Source organism: Abramis brama, assembly GCF_963993115.1.
Source record: "Abramis brama genome assembly, chromosome: 4".
Taxonomy (NCBI): Eukaryota; Metazoa; Chordata; class Actinopteri; order Cypriniformes; family Leuciscidae; genus Abramis; species Abramis brama.
In genome coordinates, this window is record NC_139966.1 from 15,597,554 (window position 1) to 15,612,717 (window position 15,164).

Here is a 15,164-nt window from a genome sequence, read left to right on the forward strand (position 1 = left end):
ATACAGAAATTAACGTATTCCTATATTACATTATGTAACTTTTTAATAGGTTTATAAAATATGAATTTCTTCTAACCTAGCCTATGTGTATTCGGTTAACAAACAATTAAATTATACATAATAGTTTGCATAGAATAAATTATTATATAATGTTGATAAATAGCCTATAAAAAATATTTTTCTATTGTAAAATAGAACACGTACTTACCAATTGTTTTTCTGCCGTTGTTCAACTTGACCGGAGTCTTGTTTTTTTCTGCCATCAGTATGCTGCTGTTTTTCTGGTGTAAAAAATACAGCCTGGTGGTATTCTTCTCTCGATGTCTGGACAGTTGCATTAAAATATCTATTTTTTTTTTTTTTACGTTTTTATCGGAGAAACCGAATGAAGGCAACCAGTTATTGGGGTGTCATCTGATTTGTCCATTCTGCAAATTTATTTCTTTAATTGTTGCCTTGGCGGGCTGCTGTTTTGAGCAAATCTGAAGCTGTAATGCTGGAGCGTATTTGAAAAGAGCGGGTTTTATATTCGTATTTTTCAAATTCAGATGGGCGTATTCAACTGCTGGTTTCTGATTCGCTGAAATGAAATCCAGTTCATATTTTTTGTAAACAAAAGGTAGCCTATCACATTAACTGTGTTGGTTTGAATGTAGCATGTAGCAAAATTAAAATAAAAAATGGATACAATTTTCACAGATTATATTAGTTCAAGAATAATTCTAATTTAAGTTTTTTTGTTTTTTCAATGTAAATTCAAAAAAGGTATAGGCTGTACATGTTTGATTTAGGCTATTTGATTAGCCATCAGATAAACTGATGTAGGCCTTTTTTTTTTTTCTTTTTTTTTAAAGAAGGTTTAGGGTTATTGGTGATGATTGTAAGATAGAATTATAGGATAGGACACATATTTGTATTATAAAAATATTAGACTCCCTATTGTGTGAATATAAATCAATAACAGTATATCATTAAAGGAACTGTATGTACGAAATGTATTTCAGTTAATCATAAATGGCCCTGATATGTCACTAGACATTAAGAAATCATGTTCATTTCAAATACTTCAAAAAATACCAAGTGATACCAAAAAATAAACATGTACCATACTAACTTCCCTCACTAAACCCTTCTAATAATAGAAGTTTAGAACAGCCCCACAAAAGGCATATATTTTGAAGTAAAAATAATAATAATAAAGATTTGAGAAACTATACTTATTGACAAATTAAAAATATGAAAAGAGATAAATATAAATCTGGGAGGACAATCCATCCTACCCTATTTGTTTCAAAATAAACTAGAAGCCAGCTTCAATAAAGATGGACATATGCTTCAATTAAAGGCAATCCGTAAATGTAAACATTTGAACGCTCTACAGTTATTCATTACCCAGCACGACAATGCCATTATGAGCAATCTCCGTCTTCAGCATCCTCACGGCCCATACCAAAGTGAAGCTCGGCAAACGCTTCGGCTTTCTTCGCATCTGTGAACACGGTCTCTGTTCCATTAAAAGTCACTCTCAATTTTGCTGGAAATACTGTCCCATACCGCACCCCTGGCTTGCCTCGAAGTATTGCTCTGTCTCTGTTAAACGCAGCTCTGCGCTTTGCCACCTCAGGCATGAAGTCAGGGAAAACATGGATCTTCTGACCATTAAAAGTAAGATCCTTTCGTTCAACAGCTTTCCTAAGGATCGTTGTCACATCCCGAAAATAATGCAGCCGCACTATAAGTGACCGCGGTGGCTCGGTGCCATTCGGACGTTTACGCAAAGCCCTGTGAGCACGATCCACTAGCGGGCAATCCTCAAGTGACAAGGCGTCTTTCAAGAGCTGTCATCTTGTAGCTGATGAGTATCAACAAACCTTCAGCAAATCCAGCTTGCAAGAAAAACTCTTTTTATGTAGAAGTTATTGTTAAAAATATAATTATGCAGGGGCTGCAGGGGAGTGCGACCTATTGACTCATAACTGACTATTCCCAAGGTTCATGTGCTTCAGTCTGCTGTAACAGGCCCGCTGGTTTACGACACAATTTTTAACAAACTTTGAAACATCCCCCCACATATTTGGCCAAAAAGCAACTTCCATTAACCTTTTTTGTGTCTTATAACGACCAAAATGCCCGCTTAACGGGTTGGAATGATATGCTTCCAACATAGTCTGGCGAAGGATCTGTGGGACATACACTTGAAAATAGGTTCCCTTGGCAGGATGAGTCACCTTCCGATAAACCTTGTCCTCTAAGATAACAAATCCAGAACCAGACTCATCAGGACTCTGCATATTATCAACTATACTCTGATATACTCTTTGGACCTCTACATCTTGCTGCTGTGCTGTCCAGATATCCTCGTCAGAGAGAGGAAACTGCAAGACCAGACTATCTGGGGTTTGCTTAGCATAAGCAGCGACTATTGGAGTAGAGTCAGGGTTACTGATATGGGACAAAGCATCAGGAGCACTGTTAAGTTTTCCTTTGCGGTATTCAAGAGTAAATTCAAACTCTTGTAATTTCAAAGCCCAACGAATCAGGCGAGAGTTTGCCTTGGTAGTGTTAAACATGAGAGACGCATGATCAGTCACAACAATAAAAGACTTGCCCTCCAAATAATGCCGCCACCTCTCGACCGCCCAAACTACAGCCAAACACTCCCTCTCTGTGGTGGAATAATTCCTTTCTGCACCAGTAAGTGTACAGCTTGCATATGCTAGTACTTCTTCAGTCGTACCAAATGTAGATGGTCGTTGACCAAGAACAGCACCCAAACCTGTTGAACTAGCATCTGTATAAACTGTATAAATGTGCAAGCATGGTTAGGGTGTCCCAGTATTGGCGAAGAAGAAAGGTGCATTTTTAAATTCTCAAAAGCAGCCTGACAGTCAGCTGACCACTGGAAACGGACTCCTTTTCGTTTCAAGGCGTTTAAGGGTTTGGCAATAGCTGAAAAATTAGGGACATACCTATGATACCATCCACTCATCCCCAAGAACCCCTGAAGTTCTTTTAGATTTTTTGGTACAGGGAAGTTCGGGATCGCCTCTGTTTTAGCAGGATCTGCTTTCACCCCTTCGGTGGTCACCACATGGCCAAGAAACTTAATTTCTGTTAAACAGAAATGACATTTCTGAAGTTTCAGAGTTAATCCTGCCTTTTGTAAACACCCCAAAACCCTCTGGAGATCTTGTATATGCTGACTGAAATTTGATGAATAAATGACTATGTCATCTAGATAAACCAAACAACACTGTCCTAAACATTCAGCCAACACCCTATTCATGAGCCGTTGAAATGTGGCTGGGGCATTCTTCAAACCAAAAGGTAAAACCTTGAATTCATACAACCCAAAAGGGGACACAAAGGCAGTCTTAGCCATACTGTCTGGGTCCATTGCCACTTGCCAGTACCCGCTGTTAAGATCCAGAATACTGAACACCTTGGCTCCAGCAAGTGACTCCAGGATTTCCCCCACAGTAGGGAGAGGGAATGCATCACTTTCACTCACAGCATTTAATCGTCGATAATCGACACAAAACCGCTGGCCTCCATCTTTTTTAGGAACCAGTACAATAAGAGATGCCCAAGGAGAATGAGATGGCTGAATAATGTCTCGTGAAAGCATATCATCAATTTGATCCTTAACCCCCTGGGGTCGGCTATCGCGCCGGCTATCCTTATCAGTGCAAAAAAAATAAAAAAATAAATAAAAATTTTATCTTATATGCTTGTGTTATACATCAATCGATCCTGTTTAGTGTGTACTTTTTTTGTGTATACTCATAATAAAAACAAAGTGTTGTGCTTTTCGCCAAATAAAGAAAAATAAACATGATGCGAGTTCTGCCTACTCTCCGTCAGTGAAGTCAATTCTGAAACGCGTCCGAAAATGAACTATAACTCAGCGAATACTCAGTCAAACAGGCATACAGACACACAGGCATGAAGCTTGAATTCTCTTCTTTTAAATGAAGTAATTTTTATAAAAAACAAATATTCACAGTTTATGTAATATGTATGTAAAGAGAGAGATGTCAGTCGTTCTCATCTCAGCTAATTAAGTTTTAATGTGACTCCGCCCACGGAGACCGCGCGCTATTTAAACGCAAATGTGAGGCGATCCATACAAACCTGTGAAACGCCCACATCAGCTGGATAAGGCCGGTGACACACTGGATGCGTGCTGGTGACACACTGGATGCGTGCCGTTATCCCTCATTTAAACCGCACACGTCTGCGGCGCATTACGGCTGCGACACGGCTACCGGAGCTGATCGCGCCCATTCTCAATGCTTGTGTTTACACCGGCCGCGACGCGGCGCGTTTCAGAAGCTTCCCAGAAGCGGCTCTCCGCGCCGCTTCGCTAAATATAGGCGCCTAGTCTATTTCTGATGGACGCGCGTCCAAGTCGCACCGGAAATACAAAATAAAAGTAAAAAAAAACATTGTCAAATTCAAAATAAACACCCTGTGCAAACTCCCTAACGTATTACACACCAATATCCTTGGTAGAAACCATAGACTGTATGGTAGAAACCCAAAAATCAAGAAAAACTACGTCGGACAGGCAAATCACGTGGTCTCGCGCATCCAGTCACTCCGCTTCTGAAATGCTCCTGGTGTGAGTTGGCACCGCGTGGAGGACCGAAAAAAACCTTGTCGCAGACGTAATGCACCGCACACGTGTGCAGTGTAAAGCGTCTCAGCTGCGTGGCGTGTTTTTATTTCGGCTCCCATGTTAACAGTTTAGAGCTTGCACACTGCCTGCGTGAGCCACGCGGAAAACGCGTGCATGCTAGAAATAGAACCGACGCCTATTTTTCACGCGACACGCAAGCGTCTTGGAAGCGTTTTCATGCAAAATTGAATAGGAAAATCTGTTTATATGTCATTTTGACACGAATACATATTAATAAATGTCATTTTGATGTTTAAAAGTGTCTAGGTTTTGACATAAATGCAAATATAAATGTAATTTTACAAAATATTATCGATTTTCAAATACTGCTGTATTGAATGAACAGCTTTTAGCAAACTCTATTGCTATACTGAGATGAGGAATATATTGTCGCTGTCCGATGAAAACCGCGTATGTCCATTTTGCCGATTTTGAGATTTTTCGACAGATAGAATGTCCAGGTTCATTTCCGTATACAGTATGCTTCACATATCTAAATGACCAATGAAAAGTTGTGAAATCATGTCATCTGATTTTCACGTATATCCATTTGGTGTCAAAGCTGTCAATCACGCTGCGTATCTCCCGCCCTGTGGAGGCATCTCTCTGGTCTAAAGCGTCTCTTGAAGCTTAGCACAAGCTTTACCTGTGAGGTAAAGTATCAGTAAACGTTTGTTTTTGACAACTGTTCAAGTTTATTATATATTCGCACTCGCAGTATATTCACAACTGTTATTTACCGGTAAATGGTCTAGACGAAGTAATTGTCACTGTTTATTGTGGAGATGTTAACGCACGGGTCTGTTAACTTAAGCAATACTTTTAAGGTAGTAGTCTAATATTTTTCTGACTAATAAATTACTGACACAGTAAAGGGTAGATTTAAATAAAGAATAACGAATTTTAAATAAAGAATAACAAAATTTAAATAAAGAAAAAAACTAAATTTATAAAAAGAAAAAATTAAATTTAAATAAAGAAAATAGAAATTTAAATAAAGAAAAATTACATTTAAATAAAGAAAAAACGAAAATGAAATAAAGAAAAACGAAATTAATTTAAATTAAAAATGAGATTAATTTAGATTGATAACGGGTAAAAAGGCCAATAGCCTACATGTTGGGTCCGTGTACTTTTTCGTTCATTCATTATTCTATTTCGGAATGAAAGATGAAAAAGGGCAGATGTAAAAAAAAAGGGTGCAGCTTGTTTTTTTTTGTTTAAAAGAAAAAAAAACAGAAATAGCTGTATTTTTTTTGTACATAGCATAGCCTACTTTGTTATGATTTTAGTATCATAATTATTAATAAATGCACGCACAATTATCCGTGAACTTGATTTGAAGCCTTTCAATTTGTGTGTGCAAAATTCAGAATTAAATGAATGTGCAGCAATTTGTACAAATAGAGTCTGTAGGTCTACTATAGGCTACTGTTGAAAGTATGAAAAGTGAACAGCACGAGTAATAGGATGCACAATTTGAGACGGGTCAGACATGATTCTGACCACTTCATTAAGTTTTGTTTTGTAGAAAACCTTTCTTTAAAGTGAATTTCGTTTTGTATAAATTGTATCTTAATTTTAATCAATTTTTCATCAACCAATTGCCTGGAGTGGATTTAATAAATAAGAAGCAAATATATAGCAGAAAATATAATCATGGAGACTTGCATTGCACGTTAACTGGAGCATCTCATCCTAACTTAACGAAACTCAGTGTATGCCTCACACAGACATGAGAAAGACATCAAATACACAAAGCTTGAAAAGTCTTTAAACGAAATAGGCCTAATTCAAAACGAAAAGAAAAAGGCTACTCTCTGATTATGTATGATTATATGATCATATAGCCTAGCCTTTTGTGAATTGTTCATTCCCGGTTGGCACACATTTTGCTGCCCTTACAAAAGTGCCGCTCTAGGCAATTGCCTAGTTCGCCTATATGGACGCGCCGTCCGCAATGAGTGTATTGATTCATTGTCCCTTCATAGTATGCAAGAGACATTTAATAAACTGAGCGTATTTAATAAACTGAGACGTAGGCTATTTAATAAATTGAGCGTAGCCTATTCATCTGTCAATATGAAACGCGACTTGGCCATTCTAATTAATGATCGGAAGAACGCGTATCAACCACCGTTACTGTAAAATATGCGTATGTCCATTTAAACTCGATTTTGGTCAAATGTGGATTATATCATTACACTGGCAAGAATATGGTTACATTTAAAGATGCCATACCAAGTATGACAACCCTACGTTCAACTGCTTTTGAAATTACGGTGTTTTTTTCACTTCCTGAAAAGTAACCGTTTTGGACATACGTGAGTTTCATCGGGCAGCGACGATATACTGTATGTGTTTTGTCAAAAATAAAGTCATCAACTAACTAATGAATCTTTTACTTTGAAATACGTATGATAAAATGTATACTTTAGTTTTGAAAGACGTTGACTAGTTTTGAATAGATTATAAAGTTTTTACTGTACAATAGAGAATTAAATGCACAATTACTAGACATGTTTACCTTGGATATTATACAATTTGAAAGCACAATTTGTGGAAAAATAAAAAAAATTGCGATGCTTCCAACTGTGAACCAATTTGGTAGTGTGTGTATATATATATATATATATATATATATATATATATATATATATATATATATATATATATATATACAGGTGCTGGTCATAAAATTAGAATATCTTCAAAAAGTTGATTTATTTCAAGAATTCAACTTAACAGGTGAAACTAATATATTATATAGACTCATTACATGCAAACTGAGATATTTCAAGCCTTTATTTGTTATAATTTTGCAGCTTATGAAACCATGAAATCAAAATCTCAGAAAATTAGAATATTACTTAAGACCAATACAAAAAAAAGGAGTTTTAGAAATGCTGGCCAACTGAAAAGTATGAACATGAAAAGTATGAGCATGTACAGCATTCAATACTTAGTTGGGGCTCCTTTTGCCTGAATTACTGCAGAAATGCGGCGTGGCATGGAGTCGATCAGTCTGTGGCACTGCTCAGGTGTTATGAGAGCCCAGGTTGCTCTGATAGTGGCCTTCAGCTCTTCTGCATTGTTGGGTCTGGCGTATTGCATCTTCCTCTTCACAATACCCCATAGATTTGCTATACGGTTAAGGTCAGGCGAGTTTGCTGGCCAATTTAGAACAGGGATACCATGGTCCTTAAACCAGGTACTGGTAGCTTTGGCACTGTGTGAAGGTGCCAAGTCCTGTTGGAAAATGAAATCTGCATCTCCATAAAGTTGGTCAGCAGCAAGAAGCATGAAGTGCTCTAAAACTTCCTGGTAGACGGCTGTGTTGACCTTGGACCTCAGAAAACACAGTGGACCAACACCAGCAGATGACATGGCACCCCAAACCATCACTGACTGTGGAAACTTCACACTGGACTTCAAGCATCTTGGATTGTGTGCCTCCCCATTCTTCCTCCAGACTCTGGGACCTTGGTTTCCAAATGAGATGCAAAATTTGCTCTCATCAGAAAAGAGGACTTTGGTCCACTGTGCTTTATCACATCCAGAGTCAACGCAGCCGTCTACCAGGACATTTTCAGAGCACTTCATGCTGACTTCATTTTGGAGCAGGATTTGCACCTGCCCACACTGCCAAAAGAACCAAAACCTGGTACAATAACCATGATATTATTGTGTAATTACTGTGTAATTTCATGTAATATTCTAATTTTCTGGGATTTTGATTTTGTGGTTTCATAAGCTGTAAGCCATAATCATCAAAATTATAACAAATAAAGGCTTGAAATATCTCAGTTTGCATGTAATGAGTCTATATAATATATTAATTTCACCTGTTAAGTTGAATTCTTGAAATAAATCAACTTTTTGATGATATTCTAATTTTATGACCAGCACCTGTATATATAAAGCCTCTAAATGCCATCTGAAATTTTCTTCTACAATGATCATTTTTATGAAGCTTGTATATTTAAGTTAGCTATAGGTGACACACCTGAATGAATGGCTCATTAAGTATGCAGGGGCATTGTCTCATCAGGTGTGAACTACTAAATATGCATGATCGTTTACGCCCCATCCACATATTGGCTTTCCAAACTAAAAGTGTTTCACAAAACTTAAATCAATGTATCGTTTTATGTGAATGATTAGGCAGGATGATTTTCACATCATTTTGAAGAAAAACTCTAGGCAACGACATCCATTAGTCAAAAGTCTTATTGACACATATTTAGTATGTGTTTTGTGGCCTTATTTCAGAAACTTTAATCAATGTAAAACACATAGACCCAAATCATCTGTTCATACTGTAAACCCTTCATCAGTAAAGGTATGAGCACAATTATTCTGATCTAATCCTGTTTACTTTCATAATAATACGCTTTATTTTATTAAGTGCCTTTAAAATCAGCTTTTTGTTTTGATATACACTATTAGATTAAATATTCCACTCTCATTAATAGAGATAAGTACTTAAATTACAAAAAAAATTTAATTTATCCAGAATTTAAGAGAGATAATTAAATAATATAAGCAGTACAATTATAAATAACCAAATAAACATCAACAAAACAAACGTAAACAAAATAAATAAATAAACATCAACAAGCAAATGCACATATTACAAAAATGTCTTTTTATTATTATTTTTTTAATCAATATATTTATTATTTTTCACATGAACAATTCACAGTATACAAGTGAACAATCTTTTCTAAACACCCTCCCACCCCCATCCCACCCCCAAATAGACAGGACACTCAAATGGACAGTATTACAAGGCACTCAGCTGGTATGTAAGAGAGAGGTTTTCATAAGTTAAAGTAGAGAAGGGTTACATTATCACATGTATCAGCATTTTCAATCAATGTGACACCTAAATTATTAATATATTCAATAAAACTGCCCCATATCTTTTCGAACATCAATGATTTTTTTGGTAACACTTTAGAATACTGTATCTTACTTACTGCATAACTAATAAGGAATTATTGAAGAACTAATAGGTAATTTTTCATTAACTACTTCTTCACTACTGTTAACTACTAAGGAAGTTGTGTTAACTAATCAGTATGCAATAGAATTTTATGATTGTGTTAAGTATCAGTTAGTTAATCAATAACTAGTGAATTATGTCATATCTCCTGAAGAACTACTATTAATTATCTACTAATTAAGGTTCAAGAAAAATAACTAAGAAGTAACTAATGAACAGTCATACAAAACTACATTGAGCTGTGACCTTCCTTATTTACTAATGTTATTAATAGAAGAAAATACAATTTTAACAAATGCATATAAATGTTAAAGAGGTTTTGGCCTATGTGGTCTTGTGAGTGTGTTCTGTAAGAAATCAACTTCAGAAAGGAACCCCACTCAAGTGCCTTGCCTTAACGAACCTCAGATTAGTTTTTATATTGTATATACAGCACTGTGTGTGTCTGTATTCCTCAGCATAGAATGCCATAGAGTAAATTCATATATTTGAGGCAACAACTGAGGGAAACTGAACATATAGGGAACTTATTAGTAATTAATAAATAATTGTTAGATAATTCTTCATGAATTACTTAGAACCTGAAACAGTATTCTAAAGTGAAAATATAGGAAACCCATTAGTAATTAATAAAGAATTACCAAATAATTATCCAGGAATTAGCCTACTTATAACCTGAAACAGGATTCTAAATGTGAAAATATAGGGAACTTATTAGTAATTAATAAATAATTATTAGATAATTCTTCAGGAATTACTTAGAACCTGAAACAGGATTCTAAATGTGAAAATATAGGGGACTTATTAGTAATTAATAAAGAATTACCACATACTTCCCACTCAAATCAAACTTACTGTTAAAAAAAAACACTATTAACATAATCATCTTAACCTTTGTAAAATACACGACAATGACTCGTTTAGGGTACATGATATCTTCCTTTATTTCAGATGAGGACATTTATTAATACAGCTTATTTTATTTTGTTTTTGTCACGGTTAATCGATCCGTGTGTTCATTTTGCGTATCTGAAAACTCTTGGAACTCAGATAAAAACTATTCCAAGTGTAATCAACCGGTCTCTGTTCTCCCATTTCCACTGTAGTAGTGCTGGATCTCTTGCGGGAGCTGGGCTCGTGTTCGGCGGGGAAACTGCTAACTTCAGACCGCCGCCGAAAGATGCTGTGACTGATTCCATAACCTGCCCATAAACAAACAGTGCACAGCTCTAAGAACATATTTTAACATCTGATGTAAATAGATTTAGTATCTTTAGAAATAAAATTATTTGTTTTATGCAAGGGATCAGGCGTTTCCATCACGCAAAAAAGACCAACTCGTTAGCTAGGTAGGCTAAATGACATCACGTCCTTGTATGTTGCTTGCAAAAAATAAAATGATTTACAGCACAGTATTTGTCACAGGTCAGGGCGGGCCAATCGGACTGCACCCACCCCTCGAGACCCGTTACCACCCTTGGGGAGTCGGACAGAGGACAGGCAAACAGGACGACAGACAAACAGGACTTCAAAGAATCAATATTTTATTAAGTATAAAAGTGTATCAGAGAGTTCAGATGGGTGAGCTTTTCTGGGCAGGGTCTTTCCGTCCTATGAATCCCCCAAAGGCTCACAGGATTCCGTAAAGGGAAGTGCTCTGGTGAGTGGCTTCACTGTCTTCCAGTGGAAGGGACGAGTCGAGGCTCACGACTGGGAGGAGGCTGCTGCCGGACGGCTCAGGTGTGTGTTTCGGGTACGTACTCTTCTTCACAACGGGAAGCAGACAGAGAACTTACGGCTGGGGAGCTTCACTGCAAAGCAGACAGGTGAGTATACAGGCACGTAATCCTCTTCTTCTACAGGTGGCGGACAGAGAACTTACGGCTGGGGAGCTTCACTGCAAAGCAGACAGGTGAGTATACAAGAACGTAATCCTCTTCTTCTACAGGTGACAAACAGAACTTACGGCTGAGGAGCTTCACTGCGAAGCAGACAGGTGAGTATACGTGCACGTAATCCTCTTCTTCTACAGGTGGCGGACAGAACTTACGGCTGAGGAGCTTCACTGCAAAGCAGACAGGTGAATATACAGGCACATAATCCTCTTCTTCTACAGGTGGCGGACAGAGAACTTACGGCTGAGGAGCTTCACTGCGAAGCAGACAGGTGAGTATACGGGCACGTAATCCTCTTCTTCTACAGGTGACAAACAGAACTTACGGCTGAGGAGCTTCACTGCGAAGCAGACAGGCGAGTATGCAGGCACGCAATCCTCTTCTTCTACAGGTGACAAACAGAACTTACGGCTGAGGAGCTTCACTGCGAAGCAGACAGGTGAGTATACGGGCACGTAATCCTCTTCTTCTACAGGTGGCGGACAGAGAACTTATGGCTGGAGGAATTTCACTGCAAAGCAGTCAGACGAACATTCGGGTATGCACTCCTCTTAAAGGGCTGGCAGACACAGAGCTTATGACAGAGAGACGTTAGTGCAACACAGACAGGTGAGTATACAAGCACGTAATCCTCTTCTTCAGTAATGACAGACAGAGAACTTACGGCTGGAGGAACTTCACTGCAAAGCAGTCAGACGAACATTCGGGTATGCACTCCTCTTAAAGGGCTGGCAGACACAGAGCTTATGACAGAGAGACGTTAGTGCAACACAGACAGGTGAGTATACAAGCACGTAATCCTCTTCTTCAGTAATGACAGACAGAGAACTTACGGCTGGAGGAACTTCACTGCAAAGCAGTCAGACGAACATTCGGGTATGCACTCCTCTTAAAGGGCTGGCAGACGCAGAGCTTATGACAGAGAGACGTTAGTGCAACACAGACAGGTGAGTATACAAGCACGTAATCCTCTTCTTCAGTAATGACAGACAGAGAACTTACGGCTGGAGGATTTTACTGCAAAGTAGTCAGTTAAGCATTCACTTACATGTCTCTCTTCCCAATGGGCTGACAGATAATACACTCAAGTCTCTGTGGAGTACAACAGTATTAACTTCTTCTCACGTCTTAGAACATGATAGAACACACAGGCGAGTGATGGACATCCAGCGGGGTTAAGTTCACACTTCACACATCAAAACGCATTATAAGTGCATAAGTGCATTATAATACTTCATCACTGCAATTCAACACTCCATGGGAAATACATATGGCTGTCACCCATTTCCTGACCTGGCATTCTCATCAAGAAGTCCCATAAACAAGAGAGAGCAGATGGAGATCAATTGGACTACTCACAGTCTCTCACCAGCGATCTTGCTGTACAACGATTTCCTTCCTCCAGTTAAATCAGCGTGCTCATCCTCCCACACTCACAGTCTCGCGTCCATTGCCAGCCCCACTTCCTCTTCTCCACCGCTCGCGCTTCCTCCAAGATTTTCAGTCCCAAAAACAACTCCCTCCTTCAGACCGTACTCTCTCCTTATATCTCACCCTGATGATGACGTGTCTCATCGTGCACAGCTGGCGGTGACTTTGGCTGATTACCGCGTTCACGGGGGTTTTGCGCTTGTCCGGAACTAAGCCGGTGTTCAGTTGTTTTGGGTCCGGCGGGAGGCAATCTCGGCGGACAGTAGTTCCGCCTTGCACGGAGACTAAAGCTGGCACTTGTCACCTCGTGACATATTGATTTTATAGATTAAATGTACACAAACCTGCATTTCGCCGAAGAAATGAACTCTCCAAAAGAGGATGCAAATGCCCGCCCCACGCTCTTGATCACCAAATCTCTGTAAAATGTAGTCTTGCTAATGAAATAAAAAGTTTGCTTATTTGCTGATCAATATATAGCCTATAGGTAAATGTCTGCACTTATCTTTCTTATTAGTGCTGAATGACTAAAACTGTCTAAAAAACAAAAAAACATTGATCAGTGCTTTTTAATTTTTAAGTACTTTAAAAATTAATTACATTTGTTCTTTTAAGGTTAATTTGAAAATGAATAGGCCTAATTATAATTTTACTGAAGTCATATTTTATTGGGGTATCTGTACTTTTACTCAAGTTCTTGATTTGTGTACTTCATCCACCACTCCACTGAAAAAAACCTGGATTATTGTAGTACCGGTAACTAGGCTACTGTATATGACTGTTCATTAGTAGTTACTTCAAAGTTATTTTTCTTGAACCTTAATTAGTAGATAATTAATAGTTCTTCAGGATATATGACATAATTCATTAGTTATTGATTAACTAACTGATACTTAACACAATCATAAAATTCTATTACATACTGATTAGTTAACACATCTTCCTTAGTAGTTAACAGTAGTGAAGAAGTAGTTAATGAAGAATTACCTATTAGTTATTCAAAAATTCCTTATTAGTTATGCAGTAAGTAAGATACAGTATTCTAAAGTGTTACCATTTTTTTTAATATTAAACATTATCTTTTCAACAGGTACTTAGGACGAAAGTTCTCTAAGCCACACAACATGACTGGGTGGTTCTTCTGATTTCCATTGTGTAGCTATACATTTATTTGCTGCTATAAGAGCCATCTAAACAAAACGTAAATTCTTCCTTTGATCAAGTTGGAGGGCCGATTCATCCCCCAGTAACATAAATCTCGGGTCATATGCTTAACCTTAATAATCTTGTTGATAATTTGCATTATTTTTCTCCAATAGTTTTCAAATTCCGAACAGGTCCAAAACATATGCAATAATGTACCAACCTCTGTTTTACATCTAGGACAACATTCTGAATGTGACTCACTTATCTTGTGTAATCTTTCAGGTGTATAATATACCCAATGTATAATATTAAACTATTAATCTATGTCTGTTATATGAAAATGTTAAAGTATTTTTACATACAAATTCCCAAGTATCTCGTTCAAAAGTACATTCTAGATCTTTTTCCCATTTAAGTCTAGAAGATGATACATCTTCCCCATATAAGTCACTTAAGTTGGTATACATATAAGACACAAAACGTTTAGACCCTTTTTTCTCTCTTATAATATTGTCTAATACGAGTGAGGAGAGGGGCCTCAAATGACCTCCTTGTAATGTAGTTATATAATGTCTCACCTGGAAATATTAAAAAAAATGTTTTACAGGAAGAGAGAACTTTGCTCTCAGTTGTTCAAATGTCATGAGTATGTCCTCCTCATATAGATCTCCAAACACGTGAATGCCCTTTTTGTACCAATATTGCGTTACCCCATCTCTTAGTGCCTCAGGAAGAGCTGGGCTGCAATGAAATGGAGTATTATTGTAAACTGGTAGTAGCCATTTACATTTACAGTTTATCTCAAACCCCAATTTACAAGTGTGTCTAATAAATGGGTTATTGACCTCCTTCTTAACACAAGTCAGGGGCATGAATAAAGCCTTGTCTAGAGGTATTTCTCTTGCATATTTTTCAATTTGCATCCATGCAGGCGGAGATGAGCTATTCATCTGCCAAAACCATACCACTCTCTTTTGTGCTGCCCAGAAATAAAGCAAAAATT